The sequence below is a fragment of the Mastomys coucha genome, unplaced genomic scaffold (genome assembly GCF_008632895.1).
Source record: "Mastomys coucha isolate ucsf_1 unplaced genomic scaffold, UCSF_Mcou_1 pScaffold15, whole genome shotgun sequence".
In the NCBI taxonomy this organism is placed as follows: domain Eukaryota; kingdom Metazoa; phylum Chordata; class Mammalia; order Rodentia; family Muridae; genus Mastomys; species Mastomys coucha.
Window position 1 is genome coordinate 23,165,580 of NW_022196897.1, and position 12,037 is coordinate 23,177,616.

The window sequence follows — 12,037 nt, forward strand, 5'->3', positions numbered from 1 at the left end:
GCCATTATCCATTGTTGTCTTAGCCGTTGTTCTTGTGCTGTGGAGAAACACCATGATCAAAACAACTCTTATAAAAGAAAGCATTTAACCGGGGAGTTGTTTACAGTTTCAGATCTTAGGCCATTATCATCATGCCAGGGAAAATGGTGATAGGAAAGCATGGTACTGGAGAAGTAGCTGAGAGAGAAGCAGAGATGACACAACCCTGGCTTGGCCTTTTTAAACTTTAAAGCCCACACCCAGTGACACAGTCCCTCCCACAAGGCCACACCCCAAATCCTTCTAATCCTTTCAAATAGTGTGTCACTCCCTGGTGATATGAGCCTATGGGGGGGGGGCATTCTTACTCAAACCACCACAAATTTTAAGTTTGAATCATCTCAAGTTTGACTTGTGGAATCTGATTTGAACTGGTGCCTATGTGTTTTTAATCTGTCTCCAACAGCCCTGAACATTTCCTTGCTTTCTGTTACAAGATATTCCGACTAATTTTTACACTTTTAAAGGAGGAATGGGGGCGGGGATCAGAGAGAAAATGCTAGGCCTCTTCACAATATTGGAGGGGGGGAAGGCTCAAAAATTGTGCATTTAAAATCACATGTTCTCAGGGAAGTAACTTGTGTTGCAAAAGGATGTCCTCAAGATGTGTGAGACTGATCCGAAAGCCGGGCCGCCTTGGCTAACTGACTGCACATGAAGCTGTCTGTTAACGGGCACATCTGGATAATTAACTTTGAACTTAGGTAATTAGCAACATGTCTGGAGGATATTGTGTTCATTGAGGAAGTTGTAATATGGAGATAAGACTAGGTTATCAGGAAGCAGGAAGGACCCTGCTTTCTTTACACACTGGGGCAGGCTTTTCCTTGTGTCTCTGGGCAATTCACTTTTCCTGGATGAGCCCCAGCCTTCCAATTGTGAAATGACGAAATCATATGCACCTCATAAATTTAAATGGAGTCATTTAAAGGAAGTGCTTAATGTAGTAATTGTTGCATATTAAACACCTAATAAATGAGAGCTCCCTTTACCAAGAATGCCCCTGCCAACGTTGACATCCTAGAGAGCTGAAGTTCGTGTAGCTCTACGATAGACTTACCAAGCATGAGGGAAGTCTGCTGGTCTTGTCTAATTACTATAGAAACGTGACTGTGCTGGCGTGGAGGCTGGGGCCTGGACTTCACGTGCTCTCTCCAGTGCTGCACACGGGATCAGCACCAGGGGGAATTTAAAGATCGTGTGTCTTTGAGGGGCCGAGAGGAAGAGGAGGGAGGATGGAAATCGCAAGGTCTCAGTACTTTCATTATGATTAGCATGTTCGAGACCCTGGGTTCATGACCTAGAAACACATTTGAAAAACCCTGAGAAAACTCTGTGATTCCAAGACTTGGGTCAGGAACTGTTTGTTTTTGTTTTTGTTTTTGTTTTTTACTTGTGTATGTTAAGACTTTTTATCCCTATTAGGAGCATATCACAAGCCTAGTGCTCACAGATGTCCAGGGAAAACAGGAAGTTTAAGCACATAGGATTGTCTTTCCAATGGGAAAGATGTAAAACAAAACAAACCTGTTCTTCCATCTTAAACTGGAAATTGGAAGTGATTAATAGCCTGGCGCTCTGCGCTCTGCATTATCTCTTGGGCCAGGCCACATCAAGTTTCCATAACCAGGTCCGGAGGTGGCTAGTAATCTAAATGACTCTTATTGCCAGGGATCCCAAGGTCCCACAACCAGGACTGGAGGTAGCTAATAGTCTAAATGACCCTTACATAATCTGTACAGCTAGAAGCTCCCCCAAGCAGGACCAGAGGTGGCTAATTGCCCAAATGATCTTTACGATATCTGTATGATATGAAGATCAAGCCAGACCCTTCCTTAGGTCCTCAAGCTAGCGCAGGTAGCCTATCTTTGGAACCCATCTTCTTGGAAGAAATGACATGTACCCTGAGTTAAATTTAATGTAATTACACTTCCGTGTGCGCTGGGGATTGTATCACACCAGGAAACTGTCTTCCAAACTGTGCTGTGTTTTAAACAGGCCGACAACGAACTGCCTGGCACCAGACTCCTTGCAGTTAGATCCAGGTTGATGACGTCAATCTGAAAGGTTTTCAGGCTCACTTCTTTGCGCATGCTCACTTCTTTGTGGCTTATTTCCCTACCTGCCGCGACCACCGGCAGGGTCTCTTACAGATCCCCCCTCTGCAAACTCGTTGTATCCATGCTGACTGCAGGGGCTTCCATTCCCATCACTACGGATGAAGGGCAAGCATGATTTTACTCCTCCTCAACACAGCAATTAGCAATTAGCAGCCCATGAGAAGGCAAATCAGCAGTCCGCTGGTCCAGCTTCCCGGACCGCCATGCTTCTTCTCTGTGGAGATGGACGTGTTGTTTAGGAACAGATTCCAACAACTGCTCTGTGTTTTATTTGTAGTAAGAACACGAGACGAGATCCAGTCTTTCAACTTATTTGTGTGTGTGCAATACACTTGGTGCCATGTGGCACAGAAACTCTCTAAAACCTAACCAGTATTGTCATCTTAAGCCAAGGGATGGGAAGGGCAGACTCCCTGTAACCCAGACTGGCCTTGAACTCAATCATCTTCATTCCTTCAAGTGCTGGGATTATAATGGCGCCACCTTTTTGCCCTCTGTGGTGACTTAATAGGAAACGCTCCTGCAATCTCAGGCATTTGAGCACTTGGTCCCTAGTTGGTGAGCTGGCTGGAGAGTTTTAGGGGTGCAGCCTTGCTGGAAGGGGTAAGTTGCTAGGGGTGGGTTTTGAGGGTCAAAAGCCTCTACCGCTTCCTGTTTGTTCTGTCGGCTTTGAGCTTGCTGTTTCAGGTGTGGGCGCGTGGCTCCCTGCTTCGGCAGTTATACCACGAGCTGCCATGCCCCGCCTCTGATGGACTCTTACCCCACTGGACCCGCCAGTTAAAATTAACTCTTTATTAGTTGTTTCTGTCATGGTGTTTAGTCACAGCAGCAGAAGAATGACTGATAGCGTCACCTGTTTTAGATGCGTGCTTTGTGATCCTAGGGGACCATGTAGCCAGACATCTCAAACACCGATGCGTCCCTGGGTAGCAGCTTTTCTCTCAAGGGCTTTGTGGTACATTTAAGGCGTTGTAAATCTCTTATTTCTTTATGCTGAGAGATTAACTTTGTTCCCTCTTGACTTGACTGGGAATTGACCCGAGACTTGGTAACCAACACTCTGTGGTAGAAAAGAAGTTTGGTTGGTTCTGAGTTGACGAAGCATACAACTTCCTCTTCCTCTCAGATCCCTGGACACCCCCTCCCCTGCCCCCCCCAATAAAAGAACTTAAGGTCTTGCTGAGGCCACAGGCCACAGGAAGAGCATCAGAGAACTGGAGGCATACTTGTAGAAGCCATCTTTGATGTCCAGGTCAGTCAGACCTCCAAACCCAGCTGACACCCGACTGCAGTCTAATCAGAGACTCGAGGCTAGAACCACCCAGTGCCCTCCCTCCCCCCAGCCAACCCACCAGGCCAACTCACTTCGGCAGGTGGGTCTGGCCTGTTCTACCCCTTGGTTCCTGAACCAGCTGCACTGCCAAAGATTCAGTTTGGCTAAATCCAACAACAGAAAACTCCAGACAGCAGAGTTTTAAACACCCAGAAGTTCTCTCAGAGAAGTCTGGGTGAGCAGTTCAGGCTGGAACACTGGCCCAGCATGTGAAGGACACTATACTCCAATGACATCAGCCTTGTGGGTCAAAATAGCACTTCAGGCAGCAGGGTAGAAGAAGGCATGAGGAAAACTAAAGGTGCTTTCTCCTGAGGGAGATTGTTTAAAGCCGCCCTACGTCTCGTAGCTGCATTCAACTGGCCCGGGTGTGTCTCATCTTGTCTCCTTGAAACAGACGCTGCAAAATGCTTGCTATAGATCCTGCCACTTTGGGTAAGAAGGCTGAGGGGCAGCTATTGGCAATATCAGCCTTGCTGTTGGGTCTTGGGGATAAAAAAGAGAAAATCAGAGTTTTGCATATAGAGTGTGACCCAGGGAAGGGAGCAAGCGCTTGTCCCCCCGTGTCTGAAGGGTAGGGACTAGAAAAGGCCATAAGGTTTAAAAAGCCAGGTGGGAACTAGGAAGATTACATAAAAAGCCTCTGAATGTGTTAGCTCACATCTGTAATCCCAGCACTCCAGACTGGAGACAAGGCAGGAAAAAATTACTTCCTTAACGAGAAATCAGAAAAAGAACAAACAAAGGCAGAAACATGAAAAACCTCTGACATTTGTATGTGTGAAGGGAAGCTTGAATGCCCACACTCAGCCACATACACTAGAAATAAATTAGAGAGGGATGAGGGAAGAGAGAGAGAGAGAGAGAGAGAGAGAGAGAGAGAGAGAGAGAGAGAGGGAGGAAGGGAGGGCGGGGGAGAGGGAGAGGGAGAGAATGGGAAGGAATGAAGAGTCGCAGCTAGTTGACAGGAGACTGGAAATGCTTCTCTACTTGGGCTTCATGCTACAGAACCTGTGGTTTCACAAACATGAGAGAGGCAAGCACAGGGTGACCAGCCTATGCACAGGTCCTGAGCTTAACACATTTCCCATTCCTGAATGTGCTTAGTCTTTCTTAATAAACTACTTATTTTTGTTACTGTTGCTTGGGACAGGGTCTTACTGTGAAGCTGTGGCTGCCTGCAACTCCATATGTGGTCCAGGCTGGCCCTCACAGAGATCCTCCTGGCTCTGCCTCCTGAACAAGGGCGTTAAAGCCAAGTGCTACTCTACCTGCCCAGTGTCTCTGACTGCACAACCTTACCAAGAATCCCTGTGCAATCCTTTGTCCAGGAACATAGAGACCTGGAAACTCCAGCGGGTGCTCCCAGAACCAGATCTGTAACCTGTAACACTGGGATCAAAGGAAACTTGAGAGAAGACCTTGGGTGAGACAGAAACGGGGCAGCCCCAGGCAAACATTCCCAGGCATCTTCAAAATGGTTCTGCTACAGTGTCCTCTGGTCAGTGGACATGTGTGCTTTTTACTTTGTGTGTGTGTGTGTGTGTGTGTGTGTGTGTGTGTGTGTGTATGTGTGTGATGGAGTGGGGGAGGGTCAGGTCCTTCCTGAGAGGGGAGATTAGAAACCATGCCACCAAATGATGTTGAGGTGGGAGGGGATTGAACAAAGGCATCGTCGTAGATGGTGGCTGCTCATAGAAACGCATTTGCAAAGGGTTTCCATGTTAGGCACGTCTCTAAATATGGCTCTCACAAAGGAATCATTCAGTCATCTGGAAAACGCAGAGCTGTGGGAACACTCAGCAGCACACGGAAGCGGGCTTCTCTCCACTGCTCAGATCCACAGGTGGCTTTCATTCTCGCCACAAAACTGGAGTCAACTGAAAAGCCGGAGGAAACAAGGACGCTCTGCCACTTATCAGGTGATGGGAGATGATGACGATGATGATGATGATGATGATGATGATGATGATGATGATGATGATGATGATGATAAAAACAAGTCAATTAGAGAAAACCCAACAGAAACAAAATTATTATTCAGGTTAACTTCTAAGCCATCCACTTGTGTTAACAGGCTTCCTTGCCCTTGTAGAAACAGGACGGTTCTGTCCAGAGCCTCTCAGCTTCAGACCATGAACCGTATCAGGATTGTAAGAAGGAAGAAAGGCTCACTTGGGGGCTGGCAATCAACAGCACCTACCTCAAAAGTTACTTGCAGGGAAAAAGCACTTTCTCAATTTAACAAATGTTTCCTATAAGTAGAAAAACATTTAAGGAGCCGTCAGCTTCAGTTCTCAGATCTGCCTCCCTCTTTTCTTCTCTTTTCAGGAGAGACAAAGGCCAGCCACTGTCAGGGCTAGGGTGGGGCTCAGGGCAAGAACTCGTGTTTAGCATGTTCCAGGACCTGGGATAGAACTAGAAACAAACAAACAAATAGGAAAAAAAAAAAAAAAAACAAACCTTTAAAAAAACCTACTCAGATGCAGTGAAGATGAAGGAAGAAAAACCCTGAGATAGCAAAGATGACATTTCTCTCTAAATGAGTGTTCAGAGGAAGAAAGTCTTTCCCACACAAACAAACAAAAATAAAGTTTCAGTTGAGCGTTACTTTGGAGAACTCACCCTTTCTTTTCCTAGTTGTGAGAGCCTGTCAGGCATGCCTGGTGCTGGCGTGCGCCTCCCTGAGAAGGAGTAAGGCCAAGCATGATAGTACAGAGTGTCTGGATGCTAGGAAATGCTCAGTAAACGAACACTTAAATCATTACCTATGGCAATTCGCATTATTAGTACTCTCAGGACTTATGCAATTCTGAAACTGGAGGATAATGTGACAGTGAGAATGGCTAACGGAGGAAAGACAAAACTTTCCTTCGTCTGCTGGAGCAGACCCCCAGATCACAGGACGATTGAAAGCCACCAGGTTTGGCTTTCTCTTTTGCTTGAAGAGCTTCTCAGGAGCAGCCTGTCCTTTTCTCTGTTGAGATGAATTCATAATGCTTAAGATCCATTGATTCTTTGGCTAACCTGCATTTTGGTGTTTCTGAATTTCACTAGGTTTCTAAAGGGTGGATAAATAGTACACGTTGTATGGATGTGCTTTCTTGAAAGTGAGATGGCTATCTGAAAGGTGGCTTTGTGCCTCGGGCCCCACTTAACGGTAGTGACTCATAATCATTCAGCTGGGCTATCTCTCCTGTAAGAGATAGAAGGAGGCAGATCTGAGAACTGGAGCTGACGGCTCCCCCCAAATGTTTTCCTGTTCATAGGAAACATTTGTTGAGAAACTGCTTTTTCCCATCAAATAACTTTTGAGGTAGGTGCTGTTGATCGCTAGCCCCCAAGTGGGCCTTTCTTCCTTCTTTCAATCCTAACATAGTTCACCGTCTGGGGCTGGGAGGCTCTGGACAGAATGGTCTGGTTTCTACAAGGACAAGAAAGCCTAATTACTCTTAAAAGTGCTTGGTTTAGGAACAGGCGCCTGAGATATGAGGATTCAAGGCCTCTGAGAAATTTTTCCTTGTTCTTAGAAAGAGCAGGCATCCCTGCGACCACCTTTAAATCCAGAGGCAGAGGCTGAGCCAGCCACCAGGACTCCATATGGTGAGGTTCTGTCAAAAAATAAAGATACGAATCATGTATTTGTTTTTGCTGACCTCTCTTTTTAAAGGTAGAGTCTTCGACTTTGAACTCACCACAAAGCTCACGTTTGCCCTGACCCAAGGATCCCCCTTAATGCTGGGTTACAGGCATGGACCCGATCACACCCAGCCTTGAAAAGCACAGTCCCTTCAGAGGAAGGGTACACTCCCTTGTTATTGCCACATAACAAATTCCCACAAACTTGATTTAAAACAACACAGATGATTCAAGGCATGGGAGGTCCAAAGTCTCGCCAGCCTGTGTTCCCTCTGATAGGTCTGCAATGGAACACATTTCTCAAGTTTTGTGGCTTGTAGCGGTCTGCTCCTAACATTTCTCTGAAACATGGCTCCTTTCTCCGTCAAGCTCCAAGTCTGGCAATCCTGACTCTTCAAATGTCTCTGCTCTTGTCTTCACATTGCTTTCTCCTCCTTAAAATCTCCTTCTGCCCCCCAACCCTGTTTCTAAGGAGACCTATAATTCCACCGGGTTGGGGTGGGGGGTAGACTGCACTTACAGGACATCCTTCCGTGTTGACATTCTTAAATTATGCTAGGAAAATTTCCTTTGGGTTTATAAGGTAATGTGGACTCTAAGAACTAGGGTTCAGGAACCTGTGGTGACTTCTAATTGGGATATTAGAGGGGACTGGGGCCCTAATTAGCAAGTTACCCGTGTTTCCTCTTCTCCTCTCCCCTCCCCTCCACCTCCCTTCCACTTCTCTCCCCTTCCCTTCCCTCCTTCCCCTTTCTTACCCTCTCTCCTACTCTCCTCACCTTCTTCTCTTTCTTTTTTCCGTTTTTTGGTGGTACTAGAGTCATAGCCCACGGCCTCCTATTAAGTTATTACTCTACCGTAAAGCACCGAGTCAATGTGCTGACCAATCCCCTTCTCCTTTTTCCTTAACTTTGAAACCAAGTCACTCTAAGTCGCCAGGCTGGCCTCAAACTTGAGAACCCCTTGATTTTTCAGCCTTCTAAGTAGCTGGGAGTATAGACACGTGCCTCACCACATCTGGCTTTTTATTTATTTTTGCAGGTAGGCTTACTGAACTGTCACTTATATACAGTAAAATTTGCTCTTTTAAATATACAATTGGGCTGGAGAGATGGCTCAGCGATTAAGAGCACTGACTGTTCTTCCAGAGGTCTTGAGTTCAATTCCCAGCAACCACATGGTGGCTCACAACCACCTGTAATGGGATCTGTTGCCCTCTTCTGGTGTGTCTGAAGGGAGTGACAGTGTATTCACATAAAATAAATAAATAAGTCCTTAAAAAAAAAAAAAAAGGAAGTTTTAGGGAAGCGAGATGGGACCCGGAGAGCAGTTCTAGTCTTTGGAGGTGGGAGACTAGCTAAAGAAAAGTGTCTGTGGTTGAACTTACCTTTGTTTTACTGCTGTCACTGCTGGGCTAATAAGAGCTTCTCCAGTGAGCAAGACTGCAGCTTGTGTGTAGGAGAGGACAGAGAGCATCCACTCTGGTTCTTGCTCTTTGGTTTAGCTCAGAAGTTGTTACAGAACACAGGCAAATTTTTTGGGTCAGGGAATCCATGGATAGTAAGGAGCCCGACAGACTTAAGATGCTCAGATCTGGTGCCAACTGCTGGACCAGCAGGTAAGAGCCCATCTGCTTCTACAGAAGAATGTCCTGCGCAGTGCCAGTCTACACTTGTTCCACATGGTCCCATTTCTCAAAGAATCATGAATCTTGACCCTGGCCTACCAGACAAGGAAGACACAGTAGCTCTAGCCTGACCTTATGCTCATCTTCTTCCTATGTGTTTTCTGTCTTGGTTTCACTGTGTTGTGAAAGCCCTACTCTACACGGATAGGAAGTGAAGTGCAGCAGCCTTCCACCATCGGCTTTTGTAATGTCAGCTTCAAGCCACTGGGCTGACACAAGGTGGTGCTGAGATTAAACCCATGCCCGTGCCAGCCCTTAGCCATTTTCAGTTAAATTTACCTGGAAGTTTGAAAGAGAAGCCAACTGAAAGTGTTTGCCTGGGTTGGGGTAGTTGTGGTTAGTCTGTAGTATTCATTTGAATAAAGAGGAAACTGGTACCCAAGTACAGAAGGCATCCAAACAGAATGATGTCATTGCATGCCCAAATATTACACTGAAATATAAATGAATTCTAACATCAGTCCCACCCAAATCAAGATTTTAGGAAACAGTCACTGATTAAACACAGCCAATCAAACTCTCTTCTTTCCCCCATGCCCCACCCACTGCAGGGACTCCAACCAATGAAAAAGCACTCCACTAAGAACTGCCATTAGGAGAACGCTAAACAGAGGCCAATTCACAATAACCAATATTTGCATAGAAACAAACAAGATGCTTCCTTGGTGTCTCCTTAATTCCATCCCCAAACAACGGTGCATTAAACAGCATCCATGAATTCCTAACATGAGTCAGGATACAGGCTCAGAACTGGAGATTCAGGAGGAGACAGACACGCTTACTCCTGTGAGAAAACACAGCAGGATAAATGGTGTGTCCAGAACTGAGTGGACACCCTGTGGAGACCTCTCAGAGGAGACTTGAAGAGTTAGCAGCAGCAGCATGCAGAGATGGCAGTATGGGAAGGATGTCCTAGGTGGAGGGAACAGAGAAGGCAGACACTTCAGAAGACTGGTGGTGGGGAGCAGCTGGGGAGGAAGTCTGGTGTGAGCAAATGAGAAAGCCAGATCAGAGAGAGCCTTAGAGCTGTGCCAAGAGGCTCCATGATACTGAGGGGCTTGACTCGAGGAACTGACAGAATTATATGGTTGTAAGAAGGATCTTTCAGAGGCTATCATTCGGTAAAGGCGAGATGGAACTAGAGGTGTCAAGGCAGTTAAGAGGATGTTGCAACAGTCTAGACCAAAGATGATAAAATATGATCTGAGGCAAGGAAGTTGCAGTTAAAAGAGTTATAAGACAGCATTGATGACAGGAATGCTTGGAAGCCCAGGCCGGTGTGTAAGGGATGGCAAGGGGTGGGAAGTCCTTCTCAGAAGCTGTGTTACAGGTCCTTTGCATCACTGACTCCATGATGGAAGTACTCGTTCAAGCCACGAACCTCAGCACATTGACAGCACCACCTGCCAGCACGGAAACAAAGACCTAATCCATCAAAGTCCTCCATTCTGGGAAAGTCTCTAATGTACTCTCCTTGCTTTGTGGCTTCTGTAGTTCTGCTTCTGGCTAACTGTTTTTGTTAACTGAAGTATGTCAACCCAGAACGTGGTTTTGTGTTTAAGAGCTCACTCTGGGAAAGCCTTACGGCTACATTGGGATCCTAAACACCCAGTATAGTCTCCGGCTGGCTAATAGAGACTTCTGTCCAAGCAGTCCTCTCTGGTGGCTAACCCACAACACTGTGTCCTTACATCCATTGTTTGCATAGAAATAGTTATAGTTACACATCTATTTTTGAAGGCATTTTCTCAAGACTAGGTCCTGACTTCTATAAACAGTGATTGCTTTTTTCCCAGTTCCTGATCATGGAGTTAGTTTCTTTGTAAAAGCAAAGTCATGTCTAGTGGCTATAGGTATAGCTGGCGGCTTCCACTCAAGTACTGAGTACAGTCCTTCTCTGGAATCTTGAAATTGGAACAAAGAATATGGCTACCAGAGCCTGGAAAGGAATTAGGACCTGGGCTGCTGTTGGTTATAGCTCAAATGGTTGTTTGCGAGCAGAAGGAAACCTAGGCTTATTGAGCGAGGATAATGAAGTTTAGGCCCATAGAGAAACAGACGGCAAGTCCACACTCTGCCTTCTCTGGAGGTTGGCACGATGGTGCCCTCGGGTCCCGTCGCTCTGGCTCAGGCTCTGGCTGTATCACTCAACCCAAGGGACGGCTAATAGCTTTAGCTACAGATAACATTTCAAAGCCCACACACCAGGGACTGCAACTGCTAGAAGTACTTTTGTATTCATGAAATTTACTCTCTAAATAGCTCCCTTGTTTATTGTTCCTGTTTGCGTTTTAAAAGAGACTTTTAAATTGAGATACAGCATGCACAAAGATAATGTTCATTGTTTTTAAAGACCCGCTTACAATTATCTTAAAATTATTATCCACTCTTAAATATAAAACAAATGGACCGAGTCCCATGAAGCACTTCCTGACATGAGTCCCAGGGCTGGTTGGTAAGTGGCCAATGGAGATGACTAAGACCTCATCCATCATTTGGAGTTTATAACTTACTAGGGATGCGGATGAGGGTAAGAGACACACAAACAATTTCATCGCCATTTGAAAAATTCTAAAGCAGGAGCAGTTCCTCAGTAAACATTTATTCAGTGCCCACTCTATGCCAGGCACTGGGAAAGATGCCAAGGGTTGGTCTTGTGGGACCGAGATGGGAACAGGAAAGAGTCTAGTCAAAGAGATGGGGCCACACTCTACCAGTTAACTACTTTTACCCTGAGGGATTGCAGATGGAGAAGACAGCCTCCAAACTGGGCTTTCAGTCCACGGATGGGGAAGGTAGAAAGATGGAGAATATACACTCAAAGAGCATCATGTGCCGAGCAATGGAGGAGAGACTCTCAGGATACAAGATGGAAGCTCGCTGATATGAGTCTGGGAGATTAGAGTGTCAGGAAACAAAGCTGGAGGGCTCCTGAGACAGATGAAAAGGGTTTGTTTTTGTTTTAATGTTTTTTTGAAACAGAGTTTCTCTGTGTAGCCCTGGCTGTCCTGGAACTCACTCTGTAGCTCAGGCTGGCCTCGAACTCAGAGCTCCGCCTGCCAGTCTCTCGAATGCTGGGATTAAAGGTGTGCACCACCCCATGTCTTAAGTGGCACAGAGAACAGAGGAACGTCCTGCTTGTAGGCTCACCAAGAGCCGGAACTGGCATCTCCCATACCGATCCTGAGCTAGAGCACAAAAGAGCAAGTTGTACAGTAC

General features: G+C 46.1%; 2 long non-coding RNA genes across 4 annotated transcripts; one reads left to right on the top strand and one right to left on the bottom strand.

Moving 5' to 3' along the window:
* Positions 1-1,939: 1,939 nt before the first annotated feature.
* On the bottom strand, positions 1,940-3,597 carry LOC116091927. 2 transcript variants are annotated; one of them, XR_004119113.1, is made up of 2 exons: positions 3,525-3,597; positions 1,940-3,219 (listed from the first exon to the last, which is right to left on the bottom strand). It is a non-coding gene; the product is annotated as an uncharacterized LOC116091927 (long non-coding RNA). The 2 variants fall into 2 exon arrangements; XR_004119112.1 differs by lacking the exon at positions 3,525-3,597 and adding an exon at positions 3,386-3,440.
* Positions 2,140-7,131, top strand: LOC116091926. Of its 2 annotated transcripts, none has more exons than XR_004119110.1 (4): positions 2,140-2,762; positions 4,824-4,993; positions 5,250-5,414; positions 7,023-7,131. It is a non-coding gene; the product is annotated as an uncharacterized LOC116091926 (long non-coding RNA). The 2 variants fall into 2 exon arrangements; XR_004119111.1 differs by lacking the exon at positions 2,140-2,762 and adding an exon at positions 2,860-3,927.
* Positions 7,132-12,037: the final 4,906 nt, after the last annotated feature.